This window comes from Neolamprologus multifasciatus, chromosome 6, assembly GCF_963576455.1.
Source record: "Neolamprologus multifasciatus chromosome 6, fNeoMul1.2, whole genome shotgun sequence".
Taxonomy (NCBI): domain Eukaryota; kingdom Metazoa; phylum Chordata; class Actinopteri; order Cichliformes; family Cichlidae; genus Neolamprologus; species Neolamprologus multifasciatus.
Window position 1 is genome coordinate 28186946 of NC_140444.1, and position 9588 is coordinate 28196533.

At 40.9% G+C, this 9588-nt stretch overlaps 1 long non-coding RNA gene across 2 annotated transcripts; it reads left to right on the forward strand.

Moving 5' to 3' along the window:
- The first annotated feature begins 287 nt into the window (after nucleotides 1-287).
- Nucleotides 288-3871, forward strand: LOC146517190 (uncharacterized). Of its 2 annotated transcripts, none has more exons than XR_014874686.1 (3): nucleotides 288-2136; nucleotides 2229-2292; nucleotides 2576-3871. It is a non-coding gene; the product is annotated as an uncharacterized LOC146517190 (long non-coding RNA). The 2 variants fall into 2 exon arrangements; XR_014874687.1 differs by lacking the exon at nucleotides 2576-3871 and having other exon boundaries at nucleotides 288-646; nucleotides 797-2136; nucleotides 2229-2330.
- Nucleotides 3872-9588: the final 5717 nt, after the last annotated feature.

The following is a 9588-nucleotide window of genomic DNA, read 5'->3' on the forward strand; positions in this document are numbered from 1 at the left end:
TGTTGTTGGAATCAAGACTTGCTTTATAAATTCTTTCTCACAGTGATAATAGCTGAGCAAGCTGTTATCATTTCACTCCTGCCAGGAAGAGGGGAGCTGGATGCTCTTATCTTCAAGAAGAGGGGCCACATCCTTCAGAATAACACACACACACACACACACATACACCTGAACCACTTTTATCTTCACTCCCTACATACTAACATTCCTCTGCAGGTGCAGGAGACAGAGCGCACATCACAGGGCCCCCACTCTGGTGTGAGCGTTCTGTGATCATGCCTTTGCAAGTAAAAACTGCAGCGTCTGTGTGTTTCTACCTTTAGATTCTTAGCTGAAGATGTGTCTTTAGAATAAATCTCTTGACATTTATTTTGGTACTTCGAAGCCGGAGCAGAAACATCAGAACTGTTATCTGTGACTCTGTTCCACGATCCAGCACTGATTCCTGACGCCGTGGGAAGCCAGCACCGAAAGTCTGTGCACAGTCCTCTTAGACGAGGCCGAAAGACCTGGGATGTTAAATTCGGGTCCACGGCGGTGGGATTCAGTCTGACAATCCGAACCACCAGTGAGAAGTCTGAGGGTGAGAAACACTATTTTGGTATATAAAACGGCCGCAAAGGTTTAAAGACACGTGATAAAATAGGTTTAAGTTCGCCAAAAGGAACTGTGTTTAGACTGGTTTTTAGAGGTAACCGTTAAATACTTCGTGACAAATTAGGTTTAAGTTCGCCAAAAGAAACTGTGTTTAGACTGGTTTTTAGAGGTAACCGTTAAATACTTCGTGACAAATTAGGTTTAAGTTCGCCAAAAGGAACTGTGTTTAGACTGGTTTTAGAGGTAACCGTTAAGTACTTCGTGACAAATTAGCGCGCAAATGTCTATATGTGTGTGTATGTGTCTGGAAGTAAGTTGATTTTACAGCACAATACGCTGCTGAACTACTTCTATTTTTGTTTTCTTTGCTTGAGGCTCACGTACTGGTGACAAAGGAGAACGGTTGAGTTTCATCTCATAAAACTGATACCACTTCACCTTTAGGGTGAAGTCGAAGGCCGTATCAGTAAACCACTCTGAAGTCAAGCGTGCCAGTGACAGCCCAGCAAAATCTTTGAAAATGGAGAATAAACAAGCAAAATTAACACCTGATGATAAATGTTTAGAAACACAACAAACCAGAGCAGGACTAATCCAAAAGAAAGACAGAGAAATGCATAGTAGAACAGCAAGAGGTAGAGGTAGACCTACACACACACACCAAAAAAGTGGCTTTAGCACTGCATGCTGGAGGTGTGGAAAAGAGGGACATTTTGTACGTGACTGTAAGAAACAAAGAAGCAGTTCAGACTAGGAAGAACATAATAATCCCTCATCAAGTAAAAGATTAGAGATCAAAGTTTAAAAAGGGCCGGATACAGACCCAACTGAGTACATATAAATACAAGAGGAATAAAGTGGAATAAACAAAAGGCTAAATTAAATAATATAATATAAAATAAGAGAGTGTGGATAGAGGACGTGAAGACGCTTTGCAGCTGCTGGGGGTGAGTAGCTGTGTGGGTGTGTGTGACGGAACTTTGCATGCCCATAAAAGGCAACTGCCTGACTGTGTGAAGTATGCACCGAGAGAGAGAGAGTAAAATCTAGGCAGATGAAGCGAATGGATGTTTTCAGAAAAGAAATAGTAAGTGAATGTGTAACCCACATACAATGAGGGTACCACTTTAAGGACTGATATGAGGAGAGATGGACATCCTGCCCAACCAATCAAAATGCACAGGTCCCAGTATGCTTTGACCAATGGGAGAGCAACCTGCCGCTGTATGTCCCACCCACGTGCTCTGTGTTCGCTGCTATGTGTGGAGGTAGTCGCGTGCTGGCAGGAGAAAAGAGAGACTGAAGCTTTTGAGCTGGAAAAAGTATTAGATATAAGTTGCAACCAACTGTGCTGCACATAAGTTCACTGGTTATCAGCTACCTTTCATGTTAAAAGTAGCCACAGTGAGTAAACAGGCAAATGCTGCAGTTTTCTGGTGACTTTAGAAAGTACCACGTGGAGCTAAACTGTTAGCCTTTGTTAGCTGTGGTTGCTATCAACTGCCTGAAAGTTCATCTCAATCTGCTTCCAGAAGTAAGGTAACACTTGAAGCGCAACTTATGTTTATTTTCCTTCACATCGTATTACTGTTATTAAAGAGAAAAACAACATGTCCTGTTACGTTATTTAGAGCCCCGCATTTTCCGACCGAGAGACACCATACCATTGTCTTCGGCCGTGATGCACTGAGATCGGTGAGCACATGTTGTATGTCTCAGTTAGTTCACGTCTGTTTCACGTTTCAATCTCAATTGTTTGATTAATAATTGTCGCATATGTGACATATATGCATATGCACTGACTTTACTTGGTTTAATGCATAGTTTGTGTAAGAGAAATGTTTTATTTTTGCAAATTTGAGTATTTTTATTGCAAATTGATGTTGAATGTGACTTCAACAAGATCCTAAATTGTGAATTATAGCTAGAACAGCATAATTAATATTTGAATTGCTCTTCTGACCCTGTCTGTTGACAGGTCAGGTTTTTTTGTATGCTGAATTGTTCCTGAGGTGGATTCCTCCGGTGAAATAGATGGCGTGCCTTCCCACCTGGACTTAGAGAGACTGAGATTCGCTTCTTTTCCACTTGATGATCTGCTGCACCTTGCGGTGTGGTAGGACTGTATCACTCACACTTTCACGCACAGCTGGTTATACATAAGACTACTGACTGACATTCTCTCACCCCTATTTTCTTTCACACCCTGGGAATTTTTGGACTTTACCCCTTGGACATTTTTTATTTGGGACTTTAAATAATGAGCTGTTGTGTAGAATATTCTCCACATGTGAAAAGAGTGTGAGATTTTCATTTGAATGTACATTGGATTTGTGTAATCTGTTTCTATAAGAGTTAAGGAGTCAGGTTACTAGGGTGCACCCGAACATTGAAACCCGAACATTGAAACCCGAACATTGAAAACAAAAAGTAACACTTGACCAAGTCATTGCTTTAGTAGTTTATGTGTTTTACTTTTCTTTTAATTTTTCCTTTCTACCATTGTAAAGTGTCATTAACCTGTGCTTGTCAACCTTATGGTTTATTTCACTAAAGTTGGCTGGTTCTTTTGAGTTACATTCTTGTCTCTGTGTCTCATTTAAACACACCCCTGTGCTCCTATAGTCGAGCCTATTGGCCCATTGATATATTCTTTTCAACAATTCCCCTTACTGTGTTACAAATGTTTTAGTTTGTTAATACAGGTGGATTTCTCTCAACCTGGAAACCTGAGTACAGCGGCAAAAGGATAGATTAACAGAATTGGGACGACAGACAGGCCAAGCTCTGGCTCAAAATTTTACAGCTTGACCTCTCACTTTGTCCCCACCCTGAAAAGAAGCTTAAAGGACATCTTCTCCTCCAGTTATCGGTTACCATCACTGGAAATTTTCAGGCAAGTTTTTGGCTGGATTGTTGTTGACACCATGTGTCCCTGAATCTCACAAGCAAGCTCTAATTCCTGGCTGAAGACATGGAATGCTGTTATTTAAGGTGGGAAATCAAAATGTGGGAAACAAAATAAAAACACACACACAACCAGAGAAATGTATGAAAAAGGCACGTGTTAGAGAAATGCTTTGTTTGAGAAAAAAAAGTTAAAATAATCCACCTACAAACGCACACACAAGCAATGAAGAAACAGCTTACATTCATGAACACGTGAAGATTTTCCAGCAAGGTTAAAGCAGCGAAACTTAACATACACCTGTTGTTAAATGATAAAGTTTATCCACTACTAACAAATAAACTTTCTGGGTTGCAGGACAACAACTTGACTTCAAAAAGAAAGACACTGGTATGACCAACCAGTGATGAAACAACAAATTTAGTGGTTAAAAGAGTCAAATTGTGAGATTTTTCTGCTGATTGATTAATACAAGTGATTACTGAATGAAGGAAAATTCCTTTTTGGGGCTTTTAAACATGATCTTAAGAATTTTAACATGTACCTGTGTTGTCCTGTCAACTTGGTGAGTTATGAGTTGATTATATGGTGAGAAAAAACAAAAAAGAGGGAGAGAAGGCTGACACAGGGCCTGGCCCGGTGTTTCTCCCCTCTCTGAATAACACAGCCAAAACAACATCATTTTCCTGTTCGTCTGTTTTTTGTTTTGTTTTTGTTTTTTCTCTTTATGCTTGATTACAGGCTGCTTTGTCGGCCCTGAAAGCTGAGGCTGACCTGGACTCCTGCTCTCCTCTCTACCATCTTGGCTCTCCCTTCTACCATCTTTGATGTGACCCTGACCAAATGCTACAGCAGTTGGACCCACAACAACAACCTGAAAATGTCAACAGTGCTGCAGGAAAACGATCTCATGCAGCGGCGACGGAGAACGAGAGCCGAACAGCAGAGCTGCAGCAATCTGATGTGTACGGAAAAGACTCTGAGGTTTCTGCCCTCATCAGAGCAGAAACTGAGCATGGCTCAGGAGGAGCTGGCTGCTAATCGAACCCATCAGTCAGGCTTGGAGTCCCAGATATACGACTTGAAATCAGGCTGTAGCTTGCTGGAGCAGGAGGTCGCCAAACGGGACGAGAAGCTCCAACAGCAGGAGCAAACCCTGAAGGAGGTACAGAAGCAAAAGGGTCAAGTTAAGGAGGAGCTGGACAAGGAGAAGATGCAGGACACTGGAGAAAAGGACTGCCTCAATTGGGGCCAGAACCAGTATGGAGAGAACTTTGAGCAACAGCACCAATGGACACAAACGGACTGAAAAGGAGGGGGGCAGGACCCCAGGTCACGCTTCAGGCCGTGGTTTACCCAGAACACCAGAACAGGAAAGTGATGAACACAAACACACACATCTACATACACTGACTCAGAATGAAGAGAAACACACATATGAACACATATGATTGAGTGAGAAATGACACACGCACACAAATCGAAATGCTGACTCAATTCACTGAGAAGTGATCCACACACATGCACACGCTTGTGCAATGAAGAGTGATACACACACACGCTGATGCAATGAAGAATGCTTTACTAACAAATGCTATGCTGATACGCAAAATGCTGCACACAAACATCCAAATACAGAATCTGTTACAACAAGAAGAAGCCATTGATTGTTTATTGGTTAAATGCATTTCATGTCACCCAGAGGGCATTTGTGTAGATTTAGGGGACAGGGTCTGAAGCAGTTTGGTTATGAAAACAATGTCTGTGAGTGATGTCTGTTTATGGCTCAAGGCCTCGACTGAATTGTTTACTGTGCTCCACACAGCCTGATAAGGAGCAGTGGTACAGAGTGAAAATGATGAATTAACGGTGTGAGTCTTATTTCGGAGCGCCACATTTTTGTGATTGAGATTTAATTGAAGGAGGAACACACTGAAAAAAAAAAAAAGTCTGGCTAGTTTGCAGTGGTTTCTCTCTAGGTATTCTGGTTTCCAGTGTGAGAAAAATAAAAATAAAAAAAAAATGCAAAAAGGAGTTACGGTACCTGTATTCCTACACAATATTGTCCCGGGAGGGAGAAAAACTTTCTGGTGAAGTTTTGGTTGATTTTTGGGTTTTGCTTAACACTAGGTTGATTTTATCAGTGAGGTTTGGATTGTTTTCTTTCTCTAAGAGAGAGAAAGATGGTTTTATGCTTGGACATGTTTGCAATGGGCCCCAGTATTTGTTACTTTATTAGTATTTTATTGGTTACGTTTGTTTTTGCTTTTGTTACAGTGCACTGAAATAAGAACATCTGAGAGGAGTGATCCACCGGTGGTGATATTTTGGTATTTTGTGAGTTCCTGATTTAACAAATCAGCTCTTTAATCCAGGCCTGAGAGATTGAACTTTAAAGCGCTATAAAATATTCTTACTGAAAACAGTCGCAAAGTATTTTTCTCCATGATTATAATGGGCTCTGGAGAAATTCACTTATATGGGACATTGATCACATGAGAAGTCCTGAGGCTAAAAGGATTGCAGCGAGTCAATCCAGTCCAAAAAAAACAAGGAACTGTTTTCCTTTAAAATGATGATGTCATCTTGCTGGTGATGGATACTCGAATAGGTTCCGCGTGAGACTCCATTATCAGCAATATCTGGTATGAATGTGTGTGAATGTATGCATGTGACTGGACTGTGATGGACTGACGACTAAAAGTTTTAACTGACTTGATACTGAGACAAGAATGGTACTGACTTTAGGATTAGTAAATGTCCACAAACAATTCACCCAGCCTGTAAAAGAAGGGTGGATGTTTTGTCTTGCTTTGTTTTGTTTTTGCAGGAGCAGGAGGATAAGAGAGAGCAGAGGGGGAGAATGTAGCTTCACATGAGAGTGTGAACGGCAGACTTAACCCTTTGGTTGCTAATTTTGAGTTACTGATGTTTGCATTAAGAAAACTGTGTTTTATTAGCTGTGTTTCGATTAACGTATCACATTATATTGTTGGGAATGTTAAATGCTAAAGGGAAGAAAAGCTTTGATTTCACTCATGATTGAACATGTTATTATTAACCATAGCAGGCCACTGTAAAAAGTCAATTAACTTTTATAGAGGCAAAAGCCAAAACTTTAACAATACCTATGAATAACAGGGAAATGGTAGACTTGTCACATTCAGATATGTAACAATAAACACTGGTCCCCGTCATTTAGGTTCTTTCTTGAAATAGTCAGCAATTTAAAAGTAGAATAGAACCGACAGGGGTATGTGCTGAGATGTGGTGCTGCACAAGAGCAAAATAAAGAAAAATTATTGTGTTTAGCTTTGATAAATTCAAATTAAAATGTACCATTACACTCAGAGGATCAATATGAAATTCAATATATGCTAATTTTGTATGAAGTACATGACTGATAACTGTTCTGTCCTGAGCTTTTGTTTTACAGCACCCACTTGACCACACCAACAGTTTTTCGCCACCAAAAGGGTTGGTGTGACCAAGGTGTGGTTTGGCTTGTTGTATGTATATTCTAAGATGATATGGCTCTGGATGGACCAGTTACCAGGGCATGGAAGGAGGACAGACTCATTAAATAAGGAGAAGGAATTTTCTGGGATTGAAGATCCTCTGGGTGAGTGGTAGACTAAAAGCAAGCATAAAATAAAAGCTATCTTTTGTTATGGATTGGTAATAGATTGATAATTGGCCACATTTACAGCTGTATTGACTTGTTATAGACTCAGTCTATTTGATGTTTAAGCACTCTAATTAACAGATTGGAAATAAAAGTTAAAACAGGCGTTTTTATGTGTGAAGTTCATACTAATACAGGTTTTGTCTCTAGGCAATTCTGCGGACGCAGGCTCTGGGCGGAGCCAGGAGTTGAACAGATCTAACATGACAATTAAATTGATTTTATTCCCTGGCATAGGATGACAGGACTGGAGCAACGACACTGGATGGGAGAAAGTCTGATACTTTCTGAGCTATGAGGTCACTAACCTTTTCTTTTAATTTTCTAGCTCCGTTGAACTGACACATGGGAATGTGTCAAAAAGGGGGGGGAAGTTGAGTTTTAACATCAAACAAGGGTTATATGACTTCGTTCTTCCGGACTGATAAAGTGTAGGAAATGCCTTGAGTGCAGAGGGCTAAATGCAAACACGCTTACACACACACAAATTCTGATTAGAATAAGTTACTGGTCAAGTGTGCTAAACCGATTTTGAATCACTAAAGGAACAATGAATAACAATATTAGATTATTAGGGCTAGGACGAGAGGTGGTTTGGTTATCTGTCTCTTACAGAGGAAGGAACAGACACCAGACGAGGTCACAGATATACGAGGATCCTTCGCAGCAGAAACAGACACAATGACTGCCAAGACACCAACTGGGTTCAAGTGTCATGGCGTTTGGGCTCCGACTAGTGACCTGGAGAGGATGACTGCAGTAAACACCACTTCTACAGCACGCTGGAAAAGAAGATCACTGTTCCCTAAACTTCAACCACATGACCCGATATGGGGAAGCGGCATACCCAAGGAATTCAAACTGTGGACTACTGGACGGAAAGTACTCCACACATTGTTCCCCTGGGTGGGAACCGGAAAAAACATGCTGAGGTTCAAAACTCTGGACTACCGCTTTGGACTCTTCTTGAATGCTTCGTGCAAGATCAACGAACAGCAGAATCAGGAAATCAATGCATTATGGATCGCAGTGATGCAACATCGAGTAGCTTTGGACATGATACTAGCAGAGAAAGGGGGACTTTGTGTCCTCTTCAACAACACCTGCTGCACTTACATACCAGACAATGTACACTCATCAAACATGACTGACGCACTAAACGCTTTGAGACAGATCCAGCAGGCCCAAAATCAGGACTATGTAAGTGATACAAGTGACTGGTTTTCTTGGCTTTACACTGGCTCCTGGGTACAGGTGCTAAAGAGACTACTCATCGGAGTTGGGATATTCTTACTTTTACTTTGTGTTTTTGCAACATGTATACTGCCATGTTTAAAGCTCATGATTAACCGCATAATTGTTTCCACTGTTGCTGCATACATAGCCGTGACAAATGATGATGATGATGACCCTGATCTGTTGGAACTTGAAGATTTTGCGTGATTAATGATGATGTCACAAAAAATGTACGACAAGATGTTACATACTGATATCTCACCAAAAATTATACGTGAACAACAGGAGGGAATGTCAATAGAAAATTGTACTTAGTAGTCAGTATAATCTTTTAGTGATATAAATTTGCATATTATAGAATACTGCATGATGACCTTTTTATGACTGTTGTTGGAATCAAGACTTGCTTTATAAATTCTTTCTCACAGTGATAATAGCTGAGCAAGCTGTTATCATTTCACTCCTGCCAGGAAGAGGGGAGCTGGATGCTCTTATCTTCAAGAAGAGGGGCCATGTCCTTCAGAATAACACACACACACACACACACACACACACACACACACACACACACACACACACACACACACACACACACACACACACACACCTGAACCACTTTTATCTTCACTCCCTACATACTAACATTCCTCTGTTAATGAATAGACGTATTCACTGTTGTATTACTTTTGTATATAAATAAAGGCAAGTGCAGGAACAGAGCGCACATCACAGGGCCCCCACTCTGGTGTGAGCGTTCTGTGATCATGCCCTTGCAAGTAAAAACTGCAGCGTCTGTGTGTTTCTACCTTTAGATTCTTAGCTGAAGAAGTGTCTTTAGAATAAATCTCTTGACAGTGGCACAGAGACAGAACCCGGGAGGCAGCTCGTCTTTATGTGTTTAATGGACTTGTGTATTTCTAACAGCCTAAGATGCAGAGCGAGCTGATACCTGAAGGATGGGACCAAAAACCAGTGAAGGAGCTGGTGGGGATGAATCTGGAGAAAGTTGCCTTTAACCCAGACAAGACTGTTTTTGTCCTGTTTTGTATGTAAACACTGTTCATTTGAATGTCATGCTTTAATTTGTGATTAAAATAGGCAACCACCCTCTGAATCCCATAAGCTAAACAGCACCTTCAAGCCTTTAGATTGAAAACCCACA